The sequence below is a fragment of the Pseudopipra pipra genome, chromosome 1, assembly GCF_036250125.1.
Source record: "Pseudopipra pipra isolate bDixPip1 chromosome 1, bDixPip1.hap1, whole genome shotgun sequence".
NCBI classification, from domain to species: Eukaryota; Metazoa; Chordata; class Aves; order Passeriformes; family Pipridae; genus Pseudopipra; species Pseudopipra pipra.
This window is the reverse complement of record NC_087549.1, coordinates 42,191,250-42,206,603: the sequence shown is the minus strand read 5'-3', so window position 1 is coordinate 42,206,603 and position 15,354 is coordinate 42,191,250.

Here is a 15,354-nt window from a genome sequence, read left to right as displayed (position 1 = left end):
AGATCAGTGCCTGCCTCTCTTCCCCCCCAAAAGGAAGTTGTATGTATTATTTTCCGTGTTGGGACTCTTTCTCTCTGTGTGCATCTCTTCCTTTCTGGGTTATATTTGAGTGTGGCTTTGTTGAAACACTGCCACTGCCACAATTCTGGTAGCTCTGGATTACTTCACCTCCAATTAGATGCAACTTTCTTTTGTTTCAAGCTTAACATATTATGTAAATGCAGTCTGTACCTACATCATGATTCAAGTCTTGAGCAACTGATCTGGTGTCATGTGAATAACACCTTCAAAAGCTGACAGAAACAATTGGAGAGACCAGAGGAAGTAGAATAAAACTGAGCTTTTGCTCTATATAGTTGTCTAACGTAAAAAATAGTTCAATAACTGTCCTAAGGGACAATGGCATTGTCAAATGCAATGAGTCAGTTTTATTGAATTGAGATGTCTTCTACTCTTCATTTTTTCAGAGTCAACAAAATCTGTTTTATGCATAATTAGACAATCATCAGTAGTTTCGGCACTACAGATATTTCAGGTTCTTACAGATTATAAATAGACTTCCTTAGAATATTGATATTTTCTAACAATCATCATAGACAATGCTAAGTTTGGTAAGCTGAATCTGCTGAAGTCACTTTCACAAGATTCAAGAACAGAGATGCTGAGCTAAGGATTGCATTTTTTCAGGAGGGAATAATAAGAATTTTGTTTATTTTTCACAGAGTTAATTTATTCTCTATGCCAACCAGGATCCTGGTTGGTTCTTCTCCAGACCAGACTGCATTTGGGCTATGCTATTATTTTGTTGCTGTTTAATTGCTACTTTTGGGGTTAAGCAAAAAGGTTTGTTTCCATGCACCCCAGATACTACATGTTTTTAGTGCACAATAAACATATTTGCCCATATGCATGCACACATGTCAGAGTGTGTGCAGACACATTTACACACTTGTCCATACATGTATACTTTGTACCTGAGTATCCTGGTTTGAGATTCAGTCCTGCTCACCGTTTAAAGATTTCTTTTTTGTTCTACTTTCCTAGCAAAAGCACAGCATTTAGCTTTGCAATGAGTGAAGCACAGTTTAGACTGGAAGAAATGAGACTTTCTGTCAGAATATACAGGCAACGTGTTGCCTGTAGCCACCTAGGAATCAGGTAGCTGCCATAACTATACATAGACTAACTCTCACCTCTGTGGGGATCCTCTGACCCTTTCTATGGTAGTGCTAAAAATAATTCCTCAGGATTTTTTCAAACTATGTGTTGGAGAAACCTCAGGCTTGATTTAAAGTGTGAGTTTGAAAATTCTGAGCAGCGAGTGTAGTGTGACAGAAAAATTATGTCCCGAGTATAAAGGTATCCAGACTTCTCTAGCAGGCAGCAGACCACCTATGTGGCAGACCTGAGATTCCTCCAGAGCCACTGGTTGAATTTCTGTGTATGTGCCAAGGGAAAAACACTGACAAGGTATTTTTTCTAACTGCATATTAGGGTCTTCTGCCCACTACCCAAAGTCGAGGAATGATGCCTAGCAAACAACATTAATTGCATATCCTAGTGATGCTCAGGAAAATGCTATTTAGCAGCGGTTTGCCACCAGGAATGCTGCTCTGAATGGTTATGAAGTCACGCACAATGTAACACTAAATGATATTCTCCCAGCATTTATACTTATAATGTACTTCAGCCAGGTCTCTCAAATGGCAAGTGATGTTTTTTTCCACTTTTCTGCTTGTGTTTTTCTATTTGTGATCCAACTGCATTATTGGCAAATGCAAAAGATATCTGAAAAGGCAGACCAAAACAGTAGGCTGTGATCTCCAAGTACCTGGTACACTTGCAGAATTTGAAACACATGTTTTGAGCTTTGGCATTAACAGAAATGAAAGCATAACTTTTCACGTATGTTAAACATTCCCCCAGACTCCAAAATGTGTTATAGTCTATGCCAACTCACCTGAGGGCAAAGGGTTCCATAGGTCTTTGGAACTTGTCTAGTTTTGATAAAAAGCTGTGTGTACCCCTTTCACTGTTCAGTGTGTGTAGGTTACAGTAATATCTTGACCATCCTGATATAATTTATATTAGGATGAAATGTCTGTAATATTTTGTAATTATATTAATCTACAAAAGAAAGACAATTTTATGCATACATCTGAGATACAGACTATATATAAGAGCCAATAAACTTGGCTGATATTATTAAAAAGAAATAAGTATGCTAGATTTCATCTGATATTTATAAATCATGTACCTTCAAATTATTGAATTTCTAAACATGTGAATCGATCCAATTAAATACGAACCAACTTGGAAACTAAGTCTTTTCCTTGAACCAAAATTAATATTTATTATGTTCAAAAACAGTTTGAAACACACAATCTGTTTCCTCAAGTCTTGGACTTGGCTTTCCTGACCCGAGGCATCCACTTTTCCACTGCCTTTCAGCAGTGTACTGACTCGCCCCTTCTTTGTGTGATATCCAATAGGTTTTCCTCAGTTTCCTACTCGCTGAAAACTTCTGTAGTGTTTTCCAGATGACTGCAAAGTTTCTGCGGTTCTCCTCTCATTGCTCTCTTCAGTGATACCCATGCCTCTGGAGAACCTCATAGCTCAAAGACCCATCAGGATCTACTGAACGCTCTTCCCTCACCCGCATTTACAGCTAATGGGCTCTTTGCATTCTCTGATCAACCACATACTACAATACCCTGTTGTGCTGGTTTTGGCTGAGGTAGAGTTAATTTTCTTCACAGTGGCTAGGATGGGGCTATGTTTTGGATTTGTGCTGAACATAGTGATGAAATCATAAGAGATGTTAGTGCTGAGCAGGGCTCACACAGGGACAAGCCCTTTTCTGCTTTTGCCACTGCCACACTGGTGAGGAAGTTTGGGGTGCATGGGAAATTGGGAGGAGACACAGTGAGAACACATGACCCAAACTGACCAAAGGGATATTCCAGACCATATGACATCATGCCCAGGATATAAAGCTGGGAGGAAGAAGGAAGGAAAGAGTATGTTTGGAGTGATGGTGTTTGTCTTCCTGAGTAATTATTACGTATGATGGGGCCCTGGTCTCCTGGAGATGGCTGAACACCTGCCTGTCAGAGGGAAGCAGTAAATTAATTCTTTGTTTTGCTTTTCTTGTTTGTGCGTGGATTTGGCTTTCTCTGTTAAACTGTCTTTATCTCAATGCATGAGTTTTCCAGCTTATATTCTTACAATTCTCTCCCCAATCCTGCTGGTGGGGAAATGAGTGAGTGACTGCTGGCTGGGTTTAAACCATGACACCTGTCTACATCAACTGGGAAATCCTTGATAATCCACAAAAGCAACATTGAGAAAAAGGCTGAGACAGGGGAGTGGTAGGCAGTAGGAAGCCAGTTGTGTTTTTAAAAGCCCCCTAAAAATCTCAGGTGGACGTCAGTGTATTGGGTTTGTGTGGAAAGGTTTTGTTAGCAGGACAGCTGCAGGGGTGGCTTCTGTGAGAAGCTGCTAGAAGCTTTTCCTGTGTCTGATAGAGGCAATGCCAGGCAGCTCCAAGATGGACCTGTCGACGACCAAGGACAAGCCCATCAGTGCTGGTGGTAGTGCCTCTGGGATAACACATTTGAGAAGTGGGAAAAAACCTACACACCTGCAGCTGGAGAGAGAAAGGAGAATATGTGAGAGGAACAACTCTGCAGACACCCAGCTCAGTGAAGAAGGAGGAGGAAGAGGTACTTCAGGTGCCAGAACAGAGATTCACCTGCAGCCTGTGGTAAACACCATGGTAAAGCAGGCTATCCCCCTGCAGACTGTGGAGGTCCACAGTGGGGCATATATTCACCTGCAGCCCATGGAGAGACCCACGCTGGAGAACGAGGTTGACCAAAGGAGGCTGTGACCTCATGGGAAACCCATGCTGGAGCAGGCCCACGACAAAATCTCTGACTCTGTGAAGAGCCCATGCTGGCAGGACTCGTGACTCCTTAGGTAATCCATGCTGGAGCAGTTTGTTCCTGAAGGACTGCAGCCCATGGAAGGGACCCACACTGGAGCAGGGAAAGGGTGTGAGGAGCCCTCTCCCCAAGGAGGAAGAATCGGCAGAAACAACATGTGCTGAACTGACTGCAGCCCTCTTTCCTTTTTCCCCTGCACCGCCAGGGGAAGGAGATAGAGAAAAATTGGAAGTAGATTTAAACCTGGAAATAAAGGAGAGGTGGTGGGAAGGTGTTTTTAAGATTTGGTTTTATTTCTTATTATGCTTCTTTGATTTGATTGTAACAAATGCAACTAATTTCCTCAAGGTGAGTCTGTTTTGCCCATGATGTTAATTGCTGAGTCATCTCTCCCTGTCCTTATCTCATCCCACAAGCCTTTTGTTGTATTCTCTCTTCCCTGTCCAGATGAGGAGGTGAATGATAGAGTGGCTTAGGTGGGCATCTGGCTTCTAGCCAGGGCCAACCCACCACAGTCCTTTTAGGCGCCCAATATGGGGCATGAGGAATTTGAGATAAAGATAGTAATTGGGTGAGGTATTGGGCAAGAGTAAAATGAGCTGAGGAATACCATAGTAACACTTCTTAGGAGCTAAGAGTTCTGATATCTAAGAAGTTAAATCTTTCTAGTATAGGGGATACAGCTCTATGTTATGCAGTTATTTACATTAGCATGGTGGAGATACGTAGTGTTCTCAGTCAGATGTGGCACGAGAAGAATGGCAAGATACCTGTCAGCCAAGCGAAGTGCATCTCCAATGCAACACTCTTCATAGGATTGTAGAATTTATGTCTCCTATCAACATATATTTTCTTTGACTAGCATCTAGTCACAGATTTTTAAAATGTACTGTAAAGGATTTCAGATGAGTTAATTTTTCTTTTCTGAGCAAATCTGTTATTGATGGAGTTAAATAAGGACACAGTAAAGATGAAACCATCATCCTATGCACAATATACAGAGGCTCTCTGTATGTGCATATACACGCACCACAGTGCTGCTGCGGTTCTCAGAAACGAACTTTACTGGTAACCCCTGGGCAATGTATTACATGTATCCTATGGACCACAGCTGAGGTTCTCACCAAAAAGTTCCTGCCTTGGTCTAGGAGGTGAAATAAAGCTGACTTTGTTTCCTGTGGTGACTATTTTCTAGGCCAGTTCCCCAATTTAAGTTAGAAGACCACGAGTAAACAGTGGCATAGTGTATTTGGCAGAGAGCTGGTGCTAGGGGTGGAATAAGAATACCTGCCCAGTGTCCTTATCAGAGCTTTCTTCAGCCATCTTTGTTTTCACAGCCTTGTGTCCTGGGCTTCTCCAGCCCATGGGCCTTGGGGTGTTTGCATGGCCTCCACATCCAGATGTACATCCTTGTACGCTGGATGGTGTTTTGCTGCTGATTAGGGTTGCAGTCTTGACTCCATGGAAAATAACATTAGGATATTCACAGCTGAAAATACAACATCTAAGCTCTCTTTATGTGTCTTTTGAATAGAAAAACAACAACTCATCATCTCTAATGAATGTTTTCTTATGTGACCCTTCTGAGATAGGGAAGTATGGACTAGGAAGAGACAGATCAGTTAACATTAGCCATCTAAAAGTTAGCTATCAAGTCTAAAGTATCCACTTGGACTCACTCTTTAGGCAGAACAAAGAAAGAAATATATGGAGTAACTCTGAAGACAGATGGAGTAACTGAAGATAGGGTGAATCACCACCTGATTACATCTATAGGAAGTCTGAGTGTCTATTGTGACACCTACTTTTTAGATGGCTAGAAAAAGAGCAATTCCTTTCCAAGCAGTTTAATAAGATACCTTAGGAAGGCTAGTCTTAACTTCCTGTCTTATTTGTATTCACATGGCCCTGGTCAGGCTGTTTTAAGAGCTGGCCTGTGCTAGTGATGCAGCACAAAGCAGCTGCACAACAGCACTCTCTGGTATCAATATCTACCTTGGATTTTGAACGTAGAAATTATGTACACACACAAGCGCTGATGCATATATACTTTTGGGGCACAAAGGGAAAAGGATTTTAACTCTTTGCAGTTTCCAAGAAGTGATGAAATTACAGAAAAGATACTAAGGGGCAGAGGAGATTAAAAAAAAGCAAACAACCCTCTCTGCTAGATGGGATTGGTGAGCATTTCATTTGTCAGTAACTCATTCTGAATTAGTGATCTTTTCAGACCTTGCTCTGCTCTATATAACTACAGCATGCAGGATTAATAACCTCACTAACTCTTGTGCATTTGGCAATATGCTCTTGCCCAATTTTTACTGCCCCCCTAAGGAAATAAGAGCACTGTGTATTCTAGGAAAAAACACACTTTTAAAATATTCATATTTCCATGGTTGTATGTGTCTGTTGTGTAAGTTTTCCTTGGTGGCAGTGAACAAAGTGCTCTTCTGTGGAGCAGGCTCTCCTGTCTCCTCCAGCAGACTCAGTGTCTGTACAGGGAATTCCTGTTCCTGGCCCAAACCCACAGGCCCTCGGCACTGCAGGACAAGGTCGGCCATTTCACACTCTCTCTTTCTCCCAACCTGATAGCTGAGTTGTGTGCTGGAGAAATAGGGTCTGAAAGAGAAGAAGAGGGGGGCTGAAGTAAAGGGAAGAGAGAGCACGTGTATGTACTTCTAACTTGTCCTGGGAACTTTAGCAAACATTTCCTCTCTAAAGAAAGTTTGTTCAACTTTTGCAGAAATCTTGATAGTCTGATTTATTGTCTCTTCCTTTAAATGAATTAATGGTACCTGGATGTGTTGTTCTACCAGTACTGTGACAGGCATCATCCAAGACTCATTTCACACCTTCCATCTTCCATCCTGCCTGTGAGGGCTTTTTTTTTCCCCATGTAGTAGCAGTGACTGAGCAGCAGCATCCACTGCTAGGCAAAAATCTGTCTACAGAGAGCTTCCTCTGTTTAGACTTCAGTCAAAGGACCCATGAAGCATACTTTGTGGCTACTTATGGTCAGGGTGGTATGCATATTTTTGAAAAGTTGCTCACTGTCAAGACAGGTAATTGTGTAACCTTAGCTGCACTCTTCTTTTTTTTCCCCTGCTTCCCCTAAGGCTGGAGTGGCACCTTGCATTCCAGCTGGTGCCAAGAGCATGACTAGCTGTGCTGCTCCACAATCAGCTGCAGTCTAGCTTTTATTCTCCTGTCCTTCACTGAGGAGGATGGTATCAGCTCTTTCAGGCTCTCTCCTGATGCATCTCCCTAGATGACTGCTCTCATGCACAGTATAGGAAACTACGGGGCACAGTGTATGAGGCACCTTTTTTATCCTCTGCAGCTATGCTTTCCATTGAGAGAAAGGGTAATTATCCTATTTCTGTTTCAGTGTCAGGTACCACATGGTTTATACATTTGTCTCTTCGAAAACATGTTTTGCTTTGATGTTTGCTTTTCTAATGGGGCTAGTTTGCATAATACCTTTTGCTGCAAAAGAATGCTGAATCTACAGATGAGCTATCACTTCTCAAAATACTGATTGCTATCAGCTGGCTTGCCCAAGGCCTTGGCTATGGCTCTGCATGCGTGTGTCTGTGCGTGTGCACGGTCGGGGGAGGGAGAGAGAAGGTTAATTTCCTGTCTTTGACCAGTTTTGACATAATGCCTGAGCTAAAAGGGCTGGATGCATCAGAACATTAACATTTACCTGCTTTCCCATAGCAGCATAGCAAGCTCTCTACCTGCAAGGGTGCGGTAACATGTTTCTACAGTACATCTGTCACAGTCTCTTTAGATGACTTTTACCCCTGTGGATTTTCTCCAGTGTTCACCTTTAGTAATGAGGATAGCTAAAGTCACATACAAAGCTGTATAGATGCAAAAGTCAGGTCAGGGGCCATGAAGCAGAATAGCTGTAGGGAATGTTATGGGATATATATATATATATATACACACACAAGCATACATGCGAGTGAGTGCGTGTGGGAGATTTGCAGTGTGTTTCTTCCTTTTCCCAAATGATAGATTATTACTCACCCTTGCAGACATCTCTCCAGTGAAATCCCCTATTTGCTGCCTGCTGACCTGACCTTTTTCCTTTTCTCTGCCTGGGCCTGATACCTTACTAACTCATAGCAGGCGACAGGGTGTGGGGAGAGAAAGGACTCTTCCTTTCCTTCTCTTGACAAGAACCTAAGCCAGAGCCCACCTTTCCTCAGAAAGTTCTAGGTGCTTTTTATAAAATTCGAGGGCTGTCCTTTCTATAGCATTGCGCTCTACTCTGCTTTCAAGATTCATGCAAAACCCCCAAAGATTCAGAGCCTTATTTCAGTATTCGTACATTCCAGTGCCATCTGAATGTGTCTGTTTCCACACATCTTTGGGCCAGAAAAGGGGTCCAATTTTCAAAGAAACTTTCTTATGAGGTTTTTGGAACTTCTTGGCATTAGTGAGACAACTGGAAATACCATGAGAATGCTAATTAAGAATAATTTGTGCCGACATAATGCCTTCCATCTGTAGATCTGAAAAAGCTTTATGAACATTTATAAATTAGTCCACTTACTACCCTGTGAGATAAGGATATTGTTGTCCCAGCTTTGCGGGGGGGGGCAGGTAATGAAGGGACTGTTAGGACTTTAAGGGCCTGATTCAGCAGTCATGGGGACCTGTGGGAGAATTCCCAGTGACTTTACTGGGAGTTGGATTGGCCTGTTAGCAGCTCAAGTCTACACAGTGAGTGAGCAATGGCTTTGGGAACAAGACACCAAGAACCACAGGACTGCTTTGTTCCTTTCCAACCCTTGAGTTTCTTCAGGTCTTTCATTACTTTTCTGTCTGGATGAGGTGCCTGAAGTTGAAAGCATAAGGCAACAATATAGAATGTTCATTTATAGCATTTCAAACCTCAGCAGAAAGCTTGGCTCTAGTCTGGTCTGAGGGAGGAATTTTAGCAAGACCCAATTTTTAAAGAGGTATCTAAGTGCTCAGTTCCCACTTTTATGGACAGGAGAGGCCTAAAGATCTTTAAAAATCAAATAATAACGTTACTCCAACCAGGTAAACTGTTCCTTGTGTGAGCTTCTGGAGAAGCTTAGGAGGACTGACACCTAGCTGAACCAAACCTTGCCTGGTGTTCCCACCCTGTGGCATGCCCACAGATCAAAGCCACATCTGCTGCTACCAGGAGACACCTGCCTCAGCTCAGTACAGCAGCCTACTGGCTCCCCCCACTCTAGGGTGGCCCAGGCAGCCTCCCCCCTTAGGCTCATACCCTCCTCTCCTGGCCTGCCTGCCGGCCTTGTTTCCTTTCAGACTAGTTTCTCCTACCACCTTTTCAATCTTTTTGCAGCTGGGTTGCTTTCCACCTGCTCCCTGGATTAACCCCTTCCTTGTGACTATAAAATTCATTGTAGATGCATGTAGATACATGCAGATGAAATGCAGATGTTCAGGAGCTGAAGTCAGCACTGAGCAATGCAGTGCAACCATAGTAAGCACCTCAGTGCCAGTGGAACAGAAGAGCAAGTGAGATTTCTGATTTGTGGAAAGCAACTTGTTTTTTTAATAGTCAGGGAGAGTTTTGAGGTTCTGAGCTCACTAGGAGGGACCCTGCAAGGCAGGGGAAGGGCTGGTCCTTCTGGTGCTGGTGCTCACACAGCAACCCAGGGCCAGCAATCTGGCATCAGCCCAGACCCACTCCAGTGCGAGTCCCGTCAGGCACTGGCCTTCTGCTCTGCACTTTCTAAGACCTTGAGCATTCAGCACAAATCTGGGTAGGGCTGTGGGAAATCTATTCTGCCCTTAGCAAAAGCTTGTATAGTTAGAGACTTTCCTGCAACACTTTTCAGTTGACGCTGACTGCAGAAGAGTTTTTGAGTGATTTCTATGTTGAAAGTTCATATAAATTTATTTTTTTAATGAATGAAATCAAAAGAGAATAGCTTAAGTTTTGATTTGAGACTGTGAGCTAAAGGCAGAGGTAATGGAATAACCCTGGAGACTCCTTATAATTGAATTCAGTAACAGTCTGTGTAGCTGTTTTTTGAAGGATTGTAACAAAATCGTACTACCCATAGGGCAAGTACTTACACAGACTCCACAGTAGTCCCTTTCTGAAGCACTTCATACAAGGGAAAGTTGTTTAAGAGTGAGCTATGTTGCTCAGCAACACTATGTATTTAATTTTTTTTCTCTTTTAACATTTCATAGCTCATGGGATTTTAGGCACTACAGCTAATTTATATGAAGGCTCCACTGTAGTTTTCTGAGGTTTATTTAAACGTATAAAAACATTTCCAAATAAGTTATGTAATCTATAAGATATGTATGTTATTTGTGTGCTGCTTTGCTGGTATTTCTACTAAAGTACCATTGGATAGGGCTTGAAGCTGTACTAAGATGTCATCTATTCATTCCACTGATTGAAATTTTTATTTGGGTCATTTTCCCTCTCCCCATGATGCCCACTAAGAGATAAGGAGAACCCTTTTACAATTCAACCCATTATTTATCTTCGTATGTTTTATACGAATAAACTGGTTGAAAAGCATGCAGGGGAAGGAGCTCTTTGTGGTTCTATGAGAAGGCTACAGTTACAAGTATTCAACCTGATCATGAGGACACGGTTTCCCCCTTCCCTCCCCCCCCTTTAAATAAATAAGATGGATCAATCCCAAATCATTTCCCACTCTTAGATACCATGTTTATGGAATTGCAGAGTTATATGAAAGTGTATGTGCCTGTGTTCACTCTGGTAAATGCTTTTTCCTGAGAGTGACCATTAAGGAATACAAATAAAGTCTGAGAAAGCTTTGTGGCTATATATTGGTAAGGCAAGTTTTTCTCCACCCAGCTCCTCCTGCTCCTGGAAAGCCTCCACACCTTCTGGCCTTGTTACCCATGTTCCTAGTTTCCTCATTACTTGTTCTCATCTACTGCTGGGCAAATACTGCAAAACAGTATTCATAACATCTGTTCAAAGACAGCCCACACTAACTGACATGCCTCTTTAATGCACTTTCTGTGAACAGGGGGACAAGTAAATATTTGTTCACATAAATACTGCTGAAAGAGAAACTTCCATGGGTAACCACTGATGTCTGTAATTGCAGAAGGGTTAGGGCTGGGGGGGGAAAGGTGTGCAAGGGAAGATGGGTTGGTATGGTCATTACTTTGAAAGCACTTTGTGGGTTTGATAGTCAGGAAGTAAGTTAAGTGATAACTTATTGTTAAGAGATAAATTCTGCTAATCATGCTGCTCAGTCAAATTCCCAAATCCTCACTCTAAGAAGCAAATCCCACCCCAGACAAAAGTGTGAACAGGATCTGTGGGTGAAACTAAATGACAATAATCTATCTGATACATCATTGAGAGTAACAAATGGTTCTGTATCAGCCCAGGTTTTTACAACAGTAAGTCACAAGTGGAGTTGGAGGCTTGATGAGAGAGACAGTGTTTAAAAGAGAAAATAGATCCACTTCTATTCCTATCACTTAGAGGAGTGCCAGCATAATATCAGGTGTAAGCTGGCAGGTACCTCAGTTAAGGGATTGTGTAGCCTTCATCAGGGGCTATGACTGGCTATAAACTGAAGGAAGCTGTGACAGAGGCAGAGAGGATAGTTTGGTTCGGGAGACAGACATTGAAATGTGAGGACAGCTTGAAATGTGCTGTTTTCCAGGCAGCTTAGGATATGGTTAATATTTATAAAAAAGGGCTACTTGAAAATGAGAAGAGTTATCCTTAGTAACTGTGTATTTGCATTTCAAAGTGATAATTATAGGTATGTGTACACACAATTAAATAGGCTGCACAGAGTGAAAATAAACAAATAATCAGTGCTATTAAGCAAGCCTTAATGAACATTTTTGTTACAACATAAATTAATATGTGTTCTTTGAAAGAACAGCAAAATGAAATATTCCTGTTTGAGATTCTCAAGGATTATGCAAACAACAAATGAGCTAAAAAAACAAAAGCTGCTAAACTCTTTGACACCAACACATACTTTTAAGCATCCAGAAATTGGACCTGGCCAGCTACCCCGATGCAAGCTTTTTCATTCCCCTTGGTAATGCATTCAGCAAGTTCCTCTGAACTCTAGGCAATCAGACACATAGATGGCATACCTAAGGCTTGCTCCAGCAGGCTCCATTGACGTTTGCACTGTTGGAAGACATTCTAACACAGCTTTTTATGAATATGTAACATGCAAACTGGATCTTGCCCAAGAGCTGCTCCAGTTTTAATGACTCTGCTCCTGTTTGCACACATGAACTATTTATCCATAGGTGAGCTAAGCAGATCCAGGAAATGTTAGCCATTTTGACTTTGGGGTTTGGTGACAGGAATTGTACGCAAGCTGCTCTTTCTTGCAAACATTCCTCACATTTCTGACACACAGTAGGGTGGATACATGTTGTGTAACAGCATTTTAACCTTAGCATTTAACTGGTCAAGTGACAAAACGCTGAAAGAAAACTAGTGTGTTCAAATGACATTGGCCAATACTTATCTCACATACCAAATAACCACTCTATTTACTGTGGCTAGTCCTGAAAAAAAAAAATCACTTCTTGAAAAAAAGGGCTTTGTAAAATCCTGTCTTCACTCTGTCATACTGCCTGAGGACAGCAGCAACAGCAGAGTGACCTGCTCCAGCCACATGCCTAAAAGGATTGTCTCAAGAAAATTAGAGTGTAGCTGAGTCTCTCTGTCTATTCATCCTGAGAAGAGTCTTCTGTGCAGAATGTGCTCTCTCAGTTAGCTCTGAATTGATATTAAGTTAAAACCAGACAATTTCACCTGGTCTCATAAAATAATTTTTCAAGATAATTCTCTACCCTCATTTCTATTTTCCCAAGCTGTATTCCCATAGCTTGGACCGGGGTTTAATGTTGAGTTCAAATATGTTGGAAGCTTGTTTGCTAAACCTCATCATCCTCTTGCATTCTCAGCATGCTATTGTACTGCCTAATCCTTGGTGGTAATCTGCCTTTTCAGATCAGTGCTTTCCTGGTATTATCAGAGAGATCAAAAAGAGTTTTCAGCTGGCTGAAGGCATCACTTAACGCATAGGGATATCTGGACCTGTATCTACCTATGTGTCTGCAGTTTTAAAAATGTGCAAATCCTTTTGAAACAAACCAATAAAAATAAATCAGAATTGTAGCTGAGTTCTTAGTAAATGCAAAGCAAAATAGAAGATGTAGAAAATAGTTACTCTGTCACTATATCACTTTCTAGACAGCACTGTATTTCAGTCTACCAATTAGTATTTCCATTTTCAGTTCCAAGTCCCTACAGAACCTCAGTTCACCAGACAGTTTAATGAGCAAGGTATGATTTTTCTGTTGCTTTAAAAAAAAAATAAATTTAAACATTGTCAGTCCTGGTCAAAATGCTACTTGCTCCCATAACCCTTAATATGTTTAAGTCTGAAATATTGCCCTGTAAACTTCTTGGGCTTTCTTTTCCTTTGGGAAAAAAACCCAACAAAATACAAAGCAGTTTTTACAAAACTTGAAGTTTTTTACTCTGCTAAAAGGCAGTTTCTGGGAAAAAAAATTATTCCAGAACTTCTTTGACCGGTGCTACCTGTTGTGAAGAAGACTTTGCTTTGTTTTGGTGTTCTTATCATTTTCTATCCTTAGCATAGTCCTGAATGGATAAACTATTAGAAATTGATAGTGGCTGCTCACTAGGAGAGAATTCAAGTCGTTTAACCAGATGTGGGAGCTTAGAAATATTGCATGGGTTTTGTCATACAGGATACCTTCCAAAATGATGTTTTCATATCCTTAAACTTGAGGCCAGCCGTGCAGATGCTCTGATTTTGCATACGATTATGTCAAGTGGCATCAACCCTACTACCAGATAAAGGCTGAAGCTCTGTTGTGCAGGGAATATTCATGTGCATGGGAGGACATAACTGATTTGCATCTTATGGACTGCAAGTAGCTCCTGAGGAATTCTACTGCAGCTTCTGTAGTGACAGCAAGGCAAAGAGGTATTGGCTACTCAAGCTGTCAGGTAGGCAAAGCCGTGGCTGCATCTCACACCAGAGAGGCTGGCTGACATCCCCTGATGTCCATTAGCATATTTGACCTTACTGATGCAATAGTGAGCAGGGAAATGCCTGTGAAAGCACTGCTAGGTCACCCCTGCTACTGTTCCTAGAGCTGCCCTTCCCTTTGGTGCTCTGATCGAGCTATGTTGTTTCTTCTTTGCGCTCATAGGCTGTGTAATGGGCTTGTCAGGTTGCTCATACAGTTGAGAGATGTTGCCATGACTAACACAGGAGGACAGCCTTGCCTTAAAGGTTTTATACTCCAAAAATCCTAGGAAAGTGTTACTGTATAAAAATGGGATATAATGGGAGATAAAAACTGTTCACTAAATCTTCCCAGACCAGAACAAGTTTGGCACCATCAGCTTATGCTGTGGCCCAAGCTCCTGCAATTGGATGACCAGAGCAGAAATTCAGCCTGGTCTAACAGAAAGAAGATTTATGTTCAAATATCAGAAAATCTAGATAAGAAAGGGTGAGCAAAATATAGCTCATGTCTGATGTTAGAGCCTAGTTATCACTAAGACCACCACACTACCTCTCAACCTTGACAGCTCTTCTGGAAGGACCAAGAGAACAAAAGCCAGCAAAACCAGCATAGAGTAGAGGGATAATGCAAGATGTGGCCTGTCCATGAGTGAGGTCCTGCTGTCTTAAGGCATCTGACAGGATGATATACTTTGCAATCAGCACTTGCTGCTCCTTCTGGTGTGGTACAACCTGTTTGTGAGTTACATGTATATTCTTGTACAAAGTCTGTGAACGTGCATTGAACTCCTCTGTCTTTTTATCTCCTGTGCAATGTACTTGCAATGTTGTTCTCATTTTCTAATCAATTGCACTTGTTGCTTGGGGGCCTTTACCTTCTTGTTGCTACACTGCACTGGCTGTCATGTCTGTTTCTAGACACCCAGCATTATTCTACTTCATAGAAGACACACTTTAGAAGTCCTTTCCCTCTCCTTCCCATCTCAGAAGCTGTTGTGTTGGGTGAGAATGAACTTTTCTAGCATTCCTTCTTACTGCAATAATGATCGATTGCTAGAATGCTGCAATATACATATACATACAACTATTCCTCAATTTCTTATATACATTAAAAATACCTTCCAATGACTATAATTTGGATTAAAATATCACTCTGTTTTACAATTCTTTTCAAGTTCTCATTTTGATGTAACATGTTCAAGTTAAAAACAGGACAAAGCAAAAAAGAAATCCTCCTATAATGGTGATATCACAGCAGCAGAGAAAAAAAGTTAAATTGATCACTACTGTTGAGATTATTAGAATGAGGGAGAGAGGATTCCTTGTCTGAATAGGATAATTGTGAGATA